Raw genomic sequence first — 16,581 nt, 5'->3', positions numbered from 1 at the left:
AGGGTCCTTGATGACACCATGATACTACTAACCCCACCTTGCCTTTAAGGTTCCATTATTCTGTTTCCTTATTGTTTCAGTCAGAGGGAATCAATGTTTTTACCACTCAGATGAAAGCTTGGCAGCCTTCTTGGAGGAAGTGACATCCAGGCCACCTGAAAGATGAGTAGACTATAAGTGGGTGAAATGGGAGAGAGCCTCCTGGGCAGAGAGAACAGTTTGTGTGACAGCTCTAAGGGCTGAGCCTGTCGCCCTTGCATTTGAGACACTGAAAAATGTGATCTTTCTGGCACAGACCTGGGGTACCGATGGGAAGGAAGGAGGAGAGCAGAGAGGGCTACGACCAGAGAGAAAAACAACTAGATTAGAAATGAGGGTGGAAGTTTACGAGGATTCTCGTGGGGGAGGCAGAAGGGGTGTTTATTAGGTGAATATTAAACTGGTTCCATGGAGACAGGGTGAAATTCCTCAGTCAGGAGGTGATACTGTTATGAAAGCCAGGGATGGATGGAACGGACACCAGGAGGCAGAGCCTGTGGTATTTGGTAAGAGATGAGCTAGGGAGGAAGAAAGGGACAGCAAAGCTGATGCTACATGCGCTTATCCTGAAAAGACAGGAGGGAGGGAGGAATGGGTCCGCCGAGTGGGAGAGGGGAGGGCAGAAGTGACAGTCATCAGTTTGGGGTTTCCTGAGTGTGAGGTGCTGAAAAGAATTGGAGAATGGTGGACCAAGTGCAGTCTCAGTCATGAGGGAATCCTACTGTCCAGGCAGCCAAGGTGGTCCTGGAGCGCAGAGCTTGGACTCTCAGGGCTGAATCAGTGTGCAGTTGTGTTCTTTCCTAGCTTCCTGTCTGGGGTTGGTGACAGATGGGCTGGAGTGCCGATGGCCCTCTGTGCTATCCCTCTGGGTTCTTAAATTGGCCCAGGCCTCATCCAGAAGGTGTTTCCTCCTCCCTCCACCTGTCCTTGTCCAGTGTCAGGTGGTACTTGGACCCTCCTCTGTTCTCTTATGTCCAAAACTTTAGACCCAGGGACCAGGCTTAGCCTTGTGAGTTCCAGATTACCATAGTTTTGTTCATTCGAAATCTTGGTTTTCCAAACTATTGTCCCTGTTTTTTAAAAATGTAAAGAGCTATCTGGAAAGTTCACTTCTTTTTGTCTTTACATTCTTCAGGGCGGATCTTCTCTGAATGACTAGTTTTGATAGGTGGGAAGTCACTGCGAATGTATCAAACTGTTACCTGGGCACAGGGAGTAGGCGAGGTTAGAAATGTGGCCTGCTTGGGCATGAGGTAAGGAACAGCCAAACAGTGACCCGAATGTTGACTGGGGTTAGCCCTCTCCAAAGGCTTCACTTAGGATTTGAAGTGGGGAAAAGATGGCTCCCTAAACTCGAAGGCTGTTGTGTTTTGGGCCTCAAACTCTACAGGCTGTCCGAGGAGGGGTGCAGGTGGTTTGGGGCCAACATCCCAAGAGGAGTGCTGACCCCACTCCCTGGTTCTGGGAAGAAGTGGAGGAAATCCTTTGGCACCAACCAAGCCAACAAACACACACACAAACAAAACAGCATGAGAAGCCCCACACCAGAAACTTTCCACTTGCAAACATGTTTTGTCACTGCCAAAGGTTTAGGATTGCAACATTTGGGCGTCTTTGGCCCCAGACCCAAGGACTCTGCAGTTTTCCCAAAGCACCTAAAATAAAGAATTCTCTTTGGCAAAAACAGTATGTTTGTAAACAGAAAGGCTTTATTTTTGAGAAACTCAATTCCCCCTTAGATGGAGCATATTCGGAATAAAGTCCTTGAGGCGATTTTCCATCTGCTTTTCCCAGTCCGGATTGTCACAGGCAGGTAGAAGGTCCTTTTCCTGAGTGTGGTTTTCATTAACTGGGTGTGTGTTTGGAATGCGTGCTTGTGGGCCGAGGGCTGATTTCCCTCTGATGCTTGAGAGAAGTGCCTGCAGATGAAGCCCTGAATTTGTCCAGACTCGGGTTTCTGGTGCCCTGGGATCAGAACCTAGAAACTTCCCAGAGAAGGGGGCCAGATCTTCTTGATTCATGTCAGAAAGCCTACCCTGCTCTGCTTCGCTTAGCAAGGATCTCAAATTGAAGTAGCTTGTTTTCTAGTTGCTTCTTTAAAGAGGTTCACTCTTAAAGATGAGCTCTCTTTCCCTTCCCAACAGCCCCAGGCTCATTTCCTTTCTCCTCTTCTCACTGTCAAAGCCTGTTTGCAGAGAAGGCCCTAGAAACCTTCTGGCTGTGGAGGGTGGTCTCAGGCTAACTGAGATTATTTGTTTTAACCAGGGTTCTACCTACGAGATGTAACTCTCTGTGTCATCTACCTGTCTGTATCTGTCTGTCTTGAGAGGGAGAGGGCTTTGAGAAGGGATTTATTAGGAGAGTTGACTCATCAATTATGGGGGCTGAGCGATCCCACAGGATTCCTCTGTGAACTGGAGAGCTGGGCAAGTTGGTAGTGAGAACCAAGGAAGCTGATGATGTAATTTCTCAGACCCATGTGGAAGACCCAAGAGCCCTGGGGCCACTCGTGTGAGTCCCAGAGTTCAAAGATTATAGAAACTGGAATTCTGAAGTCCAAGGGCAGGAGAAGAGGGTGTCCTGGCTCTGGAAGCGAGAGCTTGACTTTAGCCTTCCTGGACCCCCAGCTGGTTAGCTGGTAGGTATCCACATTAAGGGCAGATCTTTCCCACTTAGTCCATCAACTCACATGCTGATCTCCTCTGGCAACACCCTCACAGACATTCTGGCAGCCCACTGATTAATCATATGCCAGACTATGTTGGCTCCTTTCAGCAGAAGAAGGACTGGCTCAGTGTGTATGGAAGCACGGAAAGTAATGAATGCTCTACCATCTATCAGTCATCCCTTCATCTAATCAAGTTGATCCCCAAATCAACCATCATCATATTTAAAGTTTAGAACATCCTTGTCTAAAAACCTAAGATAAGAGATAGAATAATTGTTCTATTTATGCTATTTCTGGGATTGACCATACCAGGAAATTATATGTGTATGTATATGTATGCATAATATACAATAATTACATACATAATATAAATTACTATTATACACGTAATATATACACACATACATAATATGTAATAATTTATTTAAATTTGAATTTCACCTCTGTGGAAGTCAAATAATATTAACCCTTTAGGGCGAACAATTCTGTGGCACTTGGTGCACCCACGATGTTGTGTAAACAACACTTCTGTCTAATCTGAAATGTTTGCATCATTGGAGTGTAAACACTGAGCCCATCAAGCAGATTCTCCTCCTTCCCTCCTGCCTCTATCAACCACCCTTCTGCTTTCTCTCTTGATGGATTTATCTATTCTGGGCATTTTATATAAATGGGATCAATATGTGGTCTTTTGTGTCCAGCTTCCTTCACTTAGCATCCTGTTTTTGAGGTCCATCCACATATAAATCCTGTGGAAGAGTCATTCTTCCTCCTAGTTAGGCTGAGTAAGAGCTTTTAGAAACCATGGGATGAATTCTAATACCTGTGAGGCCTGGGCAGACCCTGGGCAGCTGGGCCAACCTCTGTTCCTAGAACCACCCTTTTGTCTTCCACTCTGAGGCCTCTTCAGGCTCCAGCCCTGAATTAGGATTCCTGGGTGTTTGCATGCCTTCTGCTAGCCGCTCCAGCTCCTTCCTTCCACCCCTGTTCTGCACCCTGCCTGGCTCCCACTGTGCTCTCAGGACTGACTCTCCGCCTCCCTGGGCTGCCACCCTTTGCCTTTGCACACTTGGGTTCAGTAGATCTTGAAAGAAAACAGCTCTCACTGAAATAAGGAAGAAGGACCTTCTAAACCTCCAGCACTTTTCGTCTTGTTGAGTGGCCATGAGTTCTCATGGATAGTGGTCGGAGCAGAGGGTGTCTTAACACCTGGAAGGAAGAGGATGCTGAATTTGGATAATTCCTGGAAAAGGTATTTAGCCATGAAAATATTTCTAATGTATGACTGTAATAAATTCATCATAAGAATATAAATTTAAAAATGGCTTGCATATGGCTTTTTCTTTTTCATGTTTTATTACTGTTTTCTTCATTTCAAAAACCTGTTATCATTCTTACTTCTATTATTGCATTCACTTGTTTTGATATTTTCATTTTTTAAAAAATATTTTTTAGTTGTAGATGGACACAATACCTTTATATATTTTTATGTGGTGCTAAGGCTCGAACCCAGGGCCTCACACATGCAAGGCATATGCTCTACCACTGAGCCACAACCCCAGCCCTGATATTTTTCATTTTTAGATCATTATATTTTTAAAACTTACCCCAGAAATCAAAGAATACAACCTCCTAGAATTGGAACTTGGATCTGTTAAATTTTCATAACGACTTTTCCTTTCTTGTGAGTTGATTCTGCTTATCTGAGAGAGAAGTTAATACAAAGGCAGTCCCGTGTAGCCACTAGGTGGTGCTCATATGCTACTGTCAGTGGAATCTGGTATTGAAGTCAAACTATTTGGAAAAACACTTTGTCTTCATTTTAGGTAAATATAGAGACAGGCCCTACAAAGTGTATGTTTCTTGCTTAGCTGATTGGTCATCTCCCTTCTCTTTCCTTCACTTCCTTGTCCACTGTGGTGTCATGGTTATTACAGAATGTCTCTAGAGCACATCATTCACTTGTAGTATGACCTTGGGTAAGTCACTAAACTTCAGTTTTCTCATCCACACACTGAGATTAATAGTAATACATATCATAGGGTGGTTATGAGATTTAGAAAGTAAAGCTTTATTACAGCATGTAGTGTTATATGTGTTTGCATTTATCATTAATGTTTTTTCCCTTCATTATGGCATTGCTAATCATTAGACTAAATATCAGTTCAATATCAAGATCACTTAAGAATCTCATTTGAGACGTAGATTTCTGAGGTCCATATCTGGGGCATTTATTTCACTAATTTTGGTGTTGGACTTAGGGAGTCTGAGTTCTTTAAAAGCTTCTCAGGTGATTTTAGTGCTCAGTTAGATTTGAGGACATAGACTCCCCATGGATGTTGTTGTCTATCCAAGACTAGTCAAAGTGTGAGAAGTTAACAATATTTGCACACCAGCAACTTCAGTTCCCCTTTAGCATAAAGTGTGTTCTGTCTAAAGCTCTGTCCACAGGAAGGATTTTTTTTTTTTTTTTGTCTTTCAAGTTACCCCCTGAGTAAGTGAGGCTATAGTGCAGTCACTGGATAGTTTTGGCTTTATCCTTAAACTCAGATGACTCATGATAAAGCAAACTTGGGCTTTTCTCTTCTCCTCCAGTGGATGTTCATAAGGGACCTCCCATGTGAACACAGACCTGAGCTAAGGAGAGCCACTAGGCAACAGTGGTGACTAATGGGAGAGTCTGGGATGCTGCTTGTGTAGCTTACTCATACCCTTGACCCAGATGTACCATGCTGTTGTTCAGTGTATTCCCTCCAAAATTCAGGCATTGAAACTTGATGGACAAGTGATAGTTTTAAGAGGTAGAGCCATCAAGAGTGATGTCCCCAGAGGGCTCCTCCCATTGAGCATGGGATTAAGGACCTTATATAAAAGAGGCTCAGGCAGCATTTGGTTGCTTGCTCTTTTGCCCTTCTGCTTTCTGCCATGTGAGACTGCAGCACTTCTCTGCTCTAGAGGACACAGCATTCCAAGTGCCATCTGGTCAAGCAGAGATGGACATTCACCAGATAAAAACCTGTTGATGTATTTACCTTGGGACTTGCTAGTCTTCAGAACTGAGAGAAATAAGCTTCTGTTCTTTATAAGTCAATCAGTCTCAGGTATTTTGTTATCCATAAAGCAAACTAAGCTTACCACCTCCATCCTACAATGGCTGCTGTTGGGTCTGCCTGACTGTGGGGCTTTGTGGGTGTGATGGAACCCTGCTCATCATGAATGACTTGTTACTTGGTGTCTTGTGGTCAGGTGGTTCACCTTTCAGGGTCCAGTAGCATGCTATGAGCATTCTTTCTAAAGGTCTATTTTTCTTTGCTGTTGTTGACATGGTGTCATCTGAGTTGTGACTTTCCAAATGTGGATTTCCAGAAACTCCACAGTGTCTTTTCCATTGCCCAAACCTCCAATATCATAAGGACGGTGGGTCATATGGTCAGGTTATTGGGCTACTTGACTGCATCCTGGACCTTTTGCAGAGCCTTTTCCTATTTTGGCTACCATTTAAAACTGGAAGCCTTTGTATCACTTGTTATATGAGTATAAGCAGTATTTTCCAACTGTGGAATTAATGTCTCCTGAACTAAGGGAACTTACCAGGTATGCGACATTGTTCATTTAGGAGGGGCAACATACAAAAATTTGTTCTTTTCTTTGCCTTAGATGTTCTGACATGTTACAGATCCTGGATCTTTAAAAGTGTACTGATGTGGCAGACTCTTGAATCCTCATAGAGGTTGCTCATCATTTTCTTTATTGTGAGAGTCTGACTTACAAAGGCCCCCAGCATACTTGCCACTTAGGTCTGGTTTACATGATGTCATCGCCAGGGTGATGTTTTGCAGAGGCCCAGCTGGTCCTGGTCTCCTCAGACTACATTATGACAGAGAGAGCATTAACATAGGCCTGGGTCAACGTTGTAAGTGAATACCATTGTCTGTTCTGAGCAAACACGAATGGCTTCTGATCGTCCTTTTTGATAGAGATGAAAAGAACACAGTTCCCAGATCAAAGACTGCATGCATACCGTGTACCTGAGCCCATGCTTCAGTGAAGACACAACATCTGGCAGGAAAGTTTCAGTGCCAGCTATGGCTGCTACTTGTTTATCATCTTCCAGGACCCATTTGGTTCTGCAGGGACCCACTTGATTAAATACTGACCTGATAGGGGACATACCTCTGCATCATTTAGGTATTTAAAGATGGTTCTAAGTTTTAAAATCATGACCTTCTGTGCCCCCACTCTAGGATGTGATATTGTTTATGATTTATTATCTTGACTGGGGTGGGGGCACTTCTAGAAACTTATCCTTGGCCTTCCTCACTGACATCCCACATACCAAACTATCTATGTGAATATTTGTAACTACCAAGTATGTTCATTCCTACTGAACATTTGGGAACTGGGGAAATGACTGTGGAATGGGTCCATTCACCCAGCAGACCTACTGCAAACCAGACCTGGGCTTGAATGCTGCTCATTACCTGGGAGGTAATGGCATGTAACAGTAAGCCATGAGAATACTTCAGGTCTTTGGGGTCTGAAAAGTGACAGAAGTCTGTAAACTGGGTTGAGACCTGGATCATTATTAGGGCAGTGGTTTTCAGACTCCTGATCACACCAACATTAATTCTTCTGATGGCATAGAATGAGTGATACCTTGGATGCTGCTCTCCTGGCCCCTCAGGGATGCTTTTCTCTAACAACCATCTTTTATTTTTGCTTGCATGCTCCCCACAATATATACTGAGGATTATTGTCTATATGGCTTCTGTAGCTGAGCATAGCCAATTGGTCTCTTAATATTTTGGGATTTATCATCCCCACTGTCGGGCATGTCCCACCATCAGCCCTGCCTTATAGAGGATGGCAACAATTGAGATTTTCATCCTTGTATCTCTTACCAGCCTATTGATTATTACTTTAGTAAGTAAAATACCCACTGACGTTCTCATGGAACAGACTCTAGTGGATATTTTGGCTTTAGATGGTATGTCCACTGTCGCTGTACCTTCTCTGAGTCTTTTGATTCTTCCTCTACCATCTGCCATTGTAGTTCTGGCATGTCTACTTAACTTAATGTGACCATCACTGCTCCAAGCTTTTAAGAGCCATCTTAGCAGCACATTAATACCACCCCTTTGGATTCTTATTGGGATGTGTTGCTCCCCACTTCAAATTTCTGTGTTGAAGCTCTATACCTTAGAATGTGACTGAATTGAGAAGTAGGGTTGCTAAAGAGGTAACTAAGTTAAAGTGAGGTCATTAGGGTGGGCCCATAGAAGAAGAGGAGATCCAGACACAGTGAAGATCATGTGAAGAAGAATGGAGAAGATGGTCATCTACAAATCAAGGAGAGAGGTCGAAACCATCTCTGCCAACATCTGTTTAATAACTAGTTCTGTGTCCACTTGCCTGGATTAAGGGACGCCCAGAAATCTGGCAAAATATTATTTCTGGGTGTGTCAATTGGGTTCTTGTAGAAACCAGGCCTCTGGATTTTTACATACTGCATTTAATGCATGGTTAATGTCCTCAGCTCTTCTTGTTACTCTCCCAGACATCAGTTGCCCTCAGCAATAGCCCTGTAATTTCACCAACTTTATCATTAGTCTTTCCCATATGTATTTCTCAGTTGATGCTTAGCCTGGGGCTTGTGTACTTCCTGCCCCTGATAGACCACCACAGTTCATTCTGTCAAAGCATTAATTTGACTGCTACAATGGGCTGAGGGCTCTGTAATGCTGTCTTCATTGCTGGTTGGGCAATGAGTGACACAGCTCCAAAATCCTATCCTCATTTCCAGGAGGCAGACTGAGTGGGGGGATTGGCCTGCAGGATGCTTGCTAGGGGGCATCTCAGTAATCAGGAAAGAAGGAAGCAGGAGTGGCAGAGGAGGTATTAGACAGTGCTACTGTCATCTTGTTGGAAGCTGCTGTGGCCTTCACAGTCATGCTGAGTTGGGGCTAGAGGGTCTGACCATCTTGCTCCTGACTTACCAATCAGTCATCAGTATCAGCTATTCTAGGAAAGGGTGTGACCTTGGGCAAGGTGACTCCCCTCTGCCAAAGACAGTGTCAGCTGGGGATAGGTAGCTGAGAGCTGTTGCCTAACATCCCTCCTAGGCCCAGGAAGATGCATCCTTCAGTCCTAAAAGAGGGAATGGGGAGTGCAGAGGATAGCCATAATTATAGCCCAAAGGTTTATTGAGGGAACTTTGAACTTCATGTGGGCCAAGAGTCAGTGCCGATCCCTCCTTTGGTGGGAGGGGCAGAATGCTGAAGCTGTTTCCCAAACTGGAAGCAGCACCTGGATCAAGGTTCTGTCATTCAAAGATTTGTTCTTATTGTTTCCTGAAAAGAAGTCTTTTTCATGAAGGTATGCTATCCTGGAAAGCCACAGTCCACCATATCTGTTTCTTGGACGCCAATTCTTGGGTATGAATCAGAGCCCTCGTGCTGCTGGGCTGTCATCAAGCCAGAAGTGACAGTGAGACAACCTAGCTGTCATTGCACGTTGAGAGCCTGTGAAGGTGAACCAGGGGAACTGCAGACATAGACACAACTGGCTCACAGGTTTGAACTGCACACCCCCAGTCGACCACAACAGAGGCTCTGAGAGAAAGGTCAGACCCATGAAGTGCTATTTGTTTTCACTGAAACTTCATCCCTCCCACTTAACACCCGTCTAACCAGCAGCGGAATCAATTACCACGTGTCAGCCCGAAACCCGACACAAGAAATGAAAGAAGGACACAACCTCCCTGGGGTGGCAGGCAGGCAGGGAGAGGAGATAGAGGACCTGGAGCGGGAACGTGAATGAGCTGTTCTTGCCTGTGATGAGGTTGGCCTGTGGCGGAGCTCTGGCTCGCCCGCCCTCCCTCTCTCCTCTAGCCTCTGGTCCCGGGCAGTGATACTGGTCTGGATGGACCACTGGGTGTGTCTTTCACAAAGGGTGGGCAGCAAGTCCATGAGGTTATTTGACTTTGGTCACCTAAGTGGCTCTGTCTAGCAATGATGACACGAAGATCTTACCACCTCTCGTTTTATACAACTCCAGGAGGGGAACAGAACATGTCGAGTGACTATGCTTGGCAAGTTGAGCAGAGAGAACTGCTGAGTTCACAAGCTTCTGTGACAGGTGACATCAGTCCTCAATGAGCACCTGCTTGAGGTGATGTCTCTTGCTTGCTTCCTATGTTTCTCCAAGTCTTGAAAAGAGAGCTCCTTGTGCATCGTGGGTAGAACCCATGAGAGTCCCACGGACAAATCCTGGTGATAAGTCAGCCTAGTGCTGTGTCACTGGCTCTGTTGAAAAAGGACATTGTTAGTTTTCCAAAGTAAGGGCTTTGTTAATAAAGGACACTTAAACCCTTGTGCTTTCTTTACTAGGATCCTGGGAGCAAGACCCCTTAAACTTCACGTAGACTGATTGCTACTATGTCTACACATGGCACTGCCACTCAGGTTGTGGTGCCGTTTAGGAATGCTCCACATGCCGAGGCTTAGATGGAGGTGGAACATTGGTTTGCAGAGCAGGATGCATCACTCCAGAGATCCTGAAGACAGTTAACACATTTCCATTGGCAGGAATTGATGACATCAGTAGAAAGTCACATTTTTGCTCAACCAGATGATAGTCAGTGGGAGAGTAAGCATCATGCAAGTTTATGAACCTGCAGATAGTCCTTTGCCCCCATTGTCTTTAGTTCTGTTTAGTCTTTTGATACCTCTTATGACACACTATAAGATTATTTCTTCTAGTATAAATGGTGTTCAGTCTTTGGTGGTTTTGTCTTCAGAGAGGTACTGTGGGCTCTCTCCTCTTTGCTCTCTCAAAGCCTAACCACTTACTCAGGGCTGTATTTGCTGCATACATAGTGATGCCCCTTACATCTTTTATCTTTACACCACACCTGTATTTCCTTAGCTTCAGCACCACACTCCCATCTCTGGGAGTACATCTTGCCTCTGTCTCCCGGGTACCTTGAACTCAACATGGCCAAATGGCACGAGCCATCTTCACTGATTTGTGAACTTCTCTATATATGTTCTCCAATTCAAATGTGGGAGCAAAATCTCAGGGGTAACTTCAGCTTGGAACAAGAGACTTCCTGGATGCCCTGATTCTCTTACCCACCACATCTGAGTGAGTGCTTTTGCCTACTGACTATTTTCCATCTTTCCTCGTCACCATTCTTGCTCCTGTGCCTGACTTCATCAGCCACCATTCTCCTGTCTTGACATTTTCTGAATTTCACCTTGGTGGCTTTGCTCATGTTTTCCCATCTTGTTGGAGTGCATCCCTCTCCTCTTCTTTTATTTATTTTTTTAACCAGGGAACTTTAAGACTCATACCAAGTATCACTTTTTTTTTAAAAAAGTAAACATTGGTTACCTAAGTGTTTTCAAAATCTGATTTTCTCTATGATTTTCACCTTTCTTGATTATATCCCTCTATTTCTCCTTCTCCCAGTTAGAAAGTTTTGAATAATCCTTTTCCCCTTCCCACGTGGTAACAGTCACAAGTGTTGATTTAACATGGACTTCTGCCTGCTTGTTCCTGTCTCCACCATGGCCCTCCAGGGTTAAGGCCACCTCGTTTTCATGAGTGGTGCACTAATCTCTCAGTGAGTCTTTCTTCCTTTCCCCAGCTTTCACAGTGTCCTTTAGCGTATCATCAGATCCATCTATCTAAAATACTTTGTTCAAAATCTTCTCTGGACCCATTTCCTGCATAGAAATGACCTCATTCCCCAGCATGTCATTTGGAGCTCACTACCACCTGACCCACACTTACCATTTTTAGTGACAGGTGCTATCACACCCCATGACACCCTCAATTCCAGTCCCCAGGCTTCTGGCTACCTCAAGGTTGTGTCACCTGGTCTCATGTCTCTGGTGTATGGCCATGTAGTTTTGGACTGAGGCTCCTTCCTGAGGGGTGAAATCCTGCTTACCTTTTATGATGGAATTTAGATGGACTCATCATGTGAAGTCCCTTCAGATCCCAGCTATGAGAAGAGTGCCTTTTCTTAGCAGTTTCCAAAGCTATTATCATTTATAAAATAATTATTAATGCATTCAACCCACAATATATTTTTTAAAACTTAAGATAGTCAAACATTTAGATACTTTGGAAACATGCAGTTGAATATGTTTTCAAAATATCTAAATATGAAGGTAAGTAAGATTGAAGAACGTTTCTAAATTGTTGATTTTAAAACAATCATTTAATGGATTTTGATTTTATGTTTCAACTGGAAATCATACAGACAAAGCTGGAATCAAGTACCACACAGTTTCTCTGGCTTTAGCAGGCATGGCTCCCTCTTCAAGGAATTCACCGTATTTTTCTTTTATGATGACCTCGGATGCACACAGAATAGATTGGTGGAAATGAATAGCCTAAAACTATCTTTCTCCATAATAAATGGATGTTGGATGAAACTCACACACTTACTATTATATGGATGTGAACATGTGGACAGCAGATGATTTTTGGATGTGACTAACATGCTCATTAGGTCTTTTTAGCAAAATTCTCCACTAGACTCATTGTCCTGAACTTGAAATACAAGAAGTTGAATGTCTGATATGTGTTTCAGAATCCTAAAGTTTAACTTGGATCCCTTTGATGTCTTTTATTATGATTGATGATCATTTCAGCATTTTTCTAAATTCAAAGGCCCTCAATAAAAGATAAAATCAAGTGACTTACCGATCGAGGGTACCACAAAGGACTGGAAGTCAGGTGAAAATGTGACATGAGCAGTAATACTAAACTTAAAAACCTGTATCAATCACTTCGAATTTCAAACGAATTTGGAAACATTTAAAACTTTGAAAAAGTGCACACAATTGATTTCAGAAACCATTTGGAAAATATTTGAATGTTATTTGTAAGAGAAATAAATTCCAGTGTGGTACCTTTCTTTCTTAAGTCAATGTTTTGGAATAGAGTTTGGCATCTCAAAGCAAGAGTGGAGAAAGATCTACACCTGCCTGTTTGAGAGCATAGATTCTCAGGAGAGAGTTGGCCTTAGATTCTACATCTGTGTCAGCTACTCAAACTCACTTTTGCAGGGCAGCTGGTATTGTCTGTGGGGAGGGTCATCACCCACAGACTAAAAATTTGGGGCTTTTGTCTAGGACTAAGGACGTGACCACCTTTCATTTCATTCTCAACACCTTGTGTGACTGAGGTCTCAAACTGTATTGTCACAAGACTGAAGTACTCACACCCAGGGAGAGGTATTAGAATACATTCACTTGTGGAAACCTCTGACAGAAGAGCTACCCAGCCTTCTAGTGAGGGCATCATGAATCTTAACTAGGCTAGCAAACAAAGCAGATGTCAAAACCATGTTGTCAAAACCATCCAGGGCAAGTGTCCAGATGGTGCCCGGGAAACAAATTAAAAAGAGATTTTGAAAGCAAAGATCAGCATCTTCCAGAAATCTTTTTACATTTCTCTCCAATCAGTACATGATGTAGGATAGCTGTTTGTCCAGCCCAGTCCTGTCACTATTCTTGTCTGTTTCATTTTGCTGTTTCCTAGTTCAGAAGTCTTCACTGACCCTCCTTTCTGTTTAGGGGTTATTTTACAGACTTTAGCCGCTATGTGAAGCTACCTAAAAACTGGTCCAAACGGATTCTGGCAGGCTCATGTCTCCTACTTCTCAGCATTTTGTCACCTTTGTCACTTTTATGATACTCATCCCCCACTGTCAATTGCTGTCACCTTGTATATACCTGTGGGAACCCTGGGCTGCCATAAGCTTATAGAAAATACCCCCCACCCTGCCTTAGCACAGCGTCTAGCATACATAGCAGCTGCTTGGTGCACACTGTTGATATCTCTCTCTCTCTCTCTCTCTCTCTCTCTCTCAGACCCAATGTAGATTTATTGAAAGTGAAAGTACATTCCATAAGTAGAGCAAAGGGCCGAGTGAGAGAGTGGCTAAGGACTTAATGTCTGGGCAAGTCTTATCTTACTTACCAGCTGAACTGTGCCTCATTCCCTTCCCAATAGGCCTGATTGAAGACCATGAACTATTTGTTCCTATTGGTGATTTTCTTTTCATTTAAATAGAATATAGTTTCCATTGGTTATTTTTAATTTTTTTGGTATTTTATTTCATTTTAAAAATTTATTCTAATTAGTTATACATGACAGTAGAATGTACTTTGACACATCATACATACACGGAATATAATTTCTCAATCTTCTGGTTGTACATGATATAGAATCACACCAGTCGTGTAGTTATATATGCACACAGGGTAATAATATCAGATTCATTCTACTTTCCTACCTACCCCTGTACCCCTCCCCTCCCTTCACTCCCCTCTACCTAATCCGAAGTAACTCTATTCTTCCCTAGTCCCCCTCAATCCTTTTTGTGAATTAGCGCCTACATATCAGAGAAAACATTCAGCCTTTGGTTTTTTGGGATTGGCTTATTTCGCTTGGCAAATATATGAAAAAATGTTTACCATCTCTAGCAATTAGAGAATATAAATCAAAACTAAGTTTCATCTTATTCCAGTCAGAATGGCAATTATCAAGAATATAAGCAATAATAAGTGTTGGTGAGGGTGTGGGAAAAAAAGATATACTCATACATTGCTGGTGGGGTTGCAAATTGTTGCAACCACTCTGGAAACGGAGATTCCTCAGAAAACTTGTAACAGAACCACCATTTGACCCAGTTATACCACTCCCTGGTTTGTACCCAAAGGACTTAAAATCAGCATACTACAATGATGAAGGCACATCAATGTTTATAGCTGCTCAACTTGCAATATCAACTATGATATGCTTCTCTTTACCCAAAAGTTTGCATACAGAGCCATTCAGTTTTATAACTATTGTCAATTAACAGTAATGGTGCTATGGTGTCTGTCTTTACAGTTTATAAACTCATGGGGAAAACTAATAATCACAGAAAAAACAATCACAGTATTTATTGTTGCTTATGTGTAGTGAAGGTTTACTACATAGTCCCTGTGCCAAATACTGTATATTATTTTATTTAATTCTCAACAAAGCCCTTGGATAGCAGCATCCTTATCCCCTTCTTGAAGATCAAAGCTTGGTGAGTTAGGTTAACTTACTTAAGGTCATGTGGCCAGTGGTAGGTTGGGAGAAGCTTGATCCTAATTGTGTGACTCCAGAGCTGTGTTTTTAACACTGTGTGACAAAAATAATTATGAATATTATGGTAATGACAAGTACCATGTGCATAGTTTCCTATTGCTGAATAACAAATTACCACAAACTTGGTGGCTTAAAACAACACACAATTATTATCTTACAGATTTGTAAATTACAAATCTGACATGGGTCTCTCCAAGCTAAAACCAGGTTATGGGCCTGACTGGCTCTTGGGGGATATCCATTTCCTTGCCTTTTTCACCTAGAGGCCACCACATTCCTTGACTCATGGCCCCCTTATTCTACCTGCAAAGCCAGCAGTGTCACTTTGCTCTGACTCATCTTCTGTCCTCATTCTTCTCTCCGAGTACAGGTGAGAAAGGTTGTCTGCTTTAAAGGACGTGTTTGGTTACACTGGGCTGCCTGGATAATACAGGGACCTGCCTCATTTCCAGATTCTTCATCATATCTGTACTCTTCTTGTCATGTTAGCTCACATATCTACAGGTTCTGGGGACTAAGTGTGGACATCATCGGAGGGGCCATGATGCTGCCTACATACCACGAGAAGCTGTAACAGGGGAGTCATTTAGAGGCACAGGGAGGGTTCAGGGTTTCTAGGAGCAAATGACACTAAGGATGATAGAGTTGGTTAAATGGGCAGGGTGGACCAGGCAGTCCAGGCCGAGGACATGTGAAGGACATGTGAAGCCCCTGCAAGGTCACAGAGCATGGGATTCAGCAGGTCTGTATAGTGAGAGGGGAGAGGATGGCAGGAGTTGGGTCATGAAGAAGGAACCTGGCAGGAGAGTGGGGTTGGTCGTGATTCTTGGAGAAATGGGCTCTCCCCCAGGAAGGGTAGCAGGGCCTAGTAACTGCTTGAATGTGGGGCGAGGGAGAGAGGAGGCATCGTAGATGGTGTCCAGGTTTTCAGCCGAGTCAGTGGGGTAGGTGGAGCCTTTATGTTGATACGGAGCTGCCGGAGGCAGGTGAAGCTTGGATGGGAGTGGGATGCTTAGATCCAAGTGGCTTTGGAAGGAACAAAGGCAGTTAATATGTGAAAAGGAATTCCCCTTGGTGATAGAAGGCCCGAGCTGAGTGAGGAGAACCTGGGAAAAATTTGACAGAATCAATCATTTTTATGTCATTATGTTATTATATTTTTATTATCTCAATTTATATTGTTTTATCATTTCGATTCTGTGACTGAGTAATTACAGAGGTCATATTGCTTTATGAGGACCCAAGTACACAGTGTTAAAATGTCTTTGGGAAGATTTCATAAACCAAATATTCTGCTTGTTGGTTTGGTTTGATTGAGGGTGACAGATCTGTTATCACTTTTAGCCCCTCTATCTTAACATGTAAGCATTCTTTTTCTTGTAACATGACACCTTTAGTGTGCACCATAAATTTCTTCTGATCCTCAACCAGTGATAGACTGATTTCTTTAGTCACAAAATACTTTCCTTGATTTTTAACAGATTGATTTTTCTTCAGTAAATATATTTATTTATTTATTTATTTTTTAAAAAATTTTTTTATTGTTGGCTGTTCAAAACATTACATAATTCTTGATATATCATATTTCACACTTTGATTCAAGTGGGTTATGAGCTCCCATTTTTACCCCATATACAGATTGCAGAATCACATCAGTTACACATCCATTGATTTACATATTGCCATACTAGTGTCTGTTGTGTTCTGCTGCCTTT

At 42.9% G+C, this 16,581-nt stretch overlaps 1 long non-coding RNA gene across 1 annotated transcript in view; it reads left to right on the top strand.

The window, feature by feature from the left end:
• Nucleotides 1-3,733: 3,733 nt before the first annotated feature.
• LOC125616951 overlaps nucleotides 3,734-16,581 on the top strand; it is an 84,143-nt gene continuing 71,295 nt past the window's right edge. Inside the window, exon 1 of the long non-coding RNA XR_007347755.1 lies at nucleotides 3,734-3,959. This is a non-coding gene — a long non-coding RNA (uncharacterized LOC125616951). The remainder of the gene's footprint in view (nucleotides 3,960-16,581) is intronic.

The sequence above is a fragment of the Marmota marmota genome, unplaced genomic scaffold (assembly GCF_001458135.2).
Source record: "Marmota marmota marmota unplaced genomic scaffold, marMar, whole genome shotgun sequence".
Lineage (NCBI taxonomy): Eukaryota > Metazoa > Chordata > Mammalia > Rodentia > Sciuridae > Marmota > Marmota marmota.
Note: the sequence above shows the minus strand (reverse complement) of the source record. Positions and strands in the feature narration are given on the sequence as shown.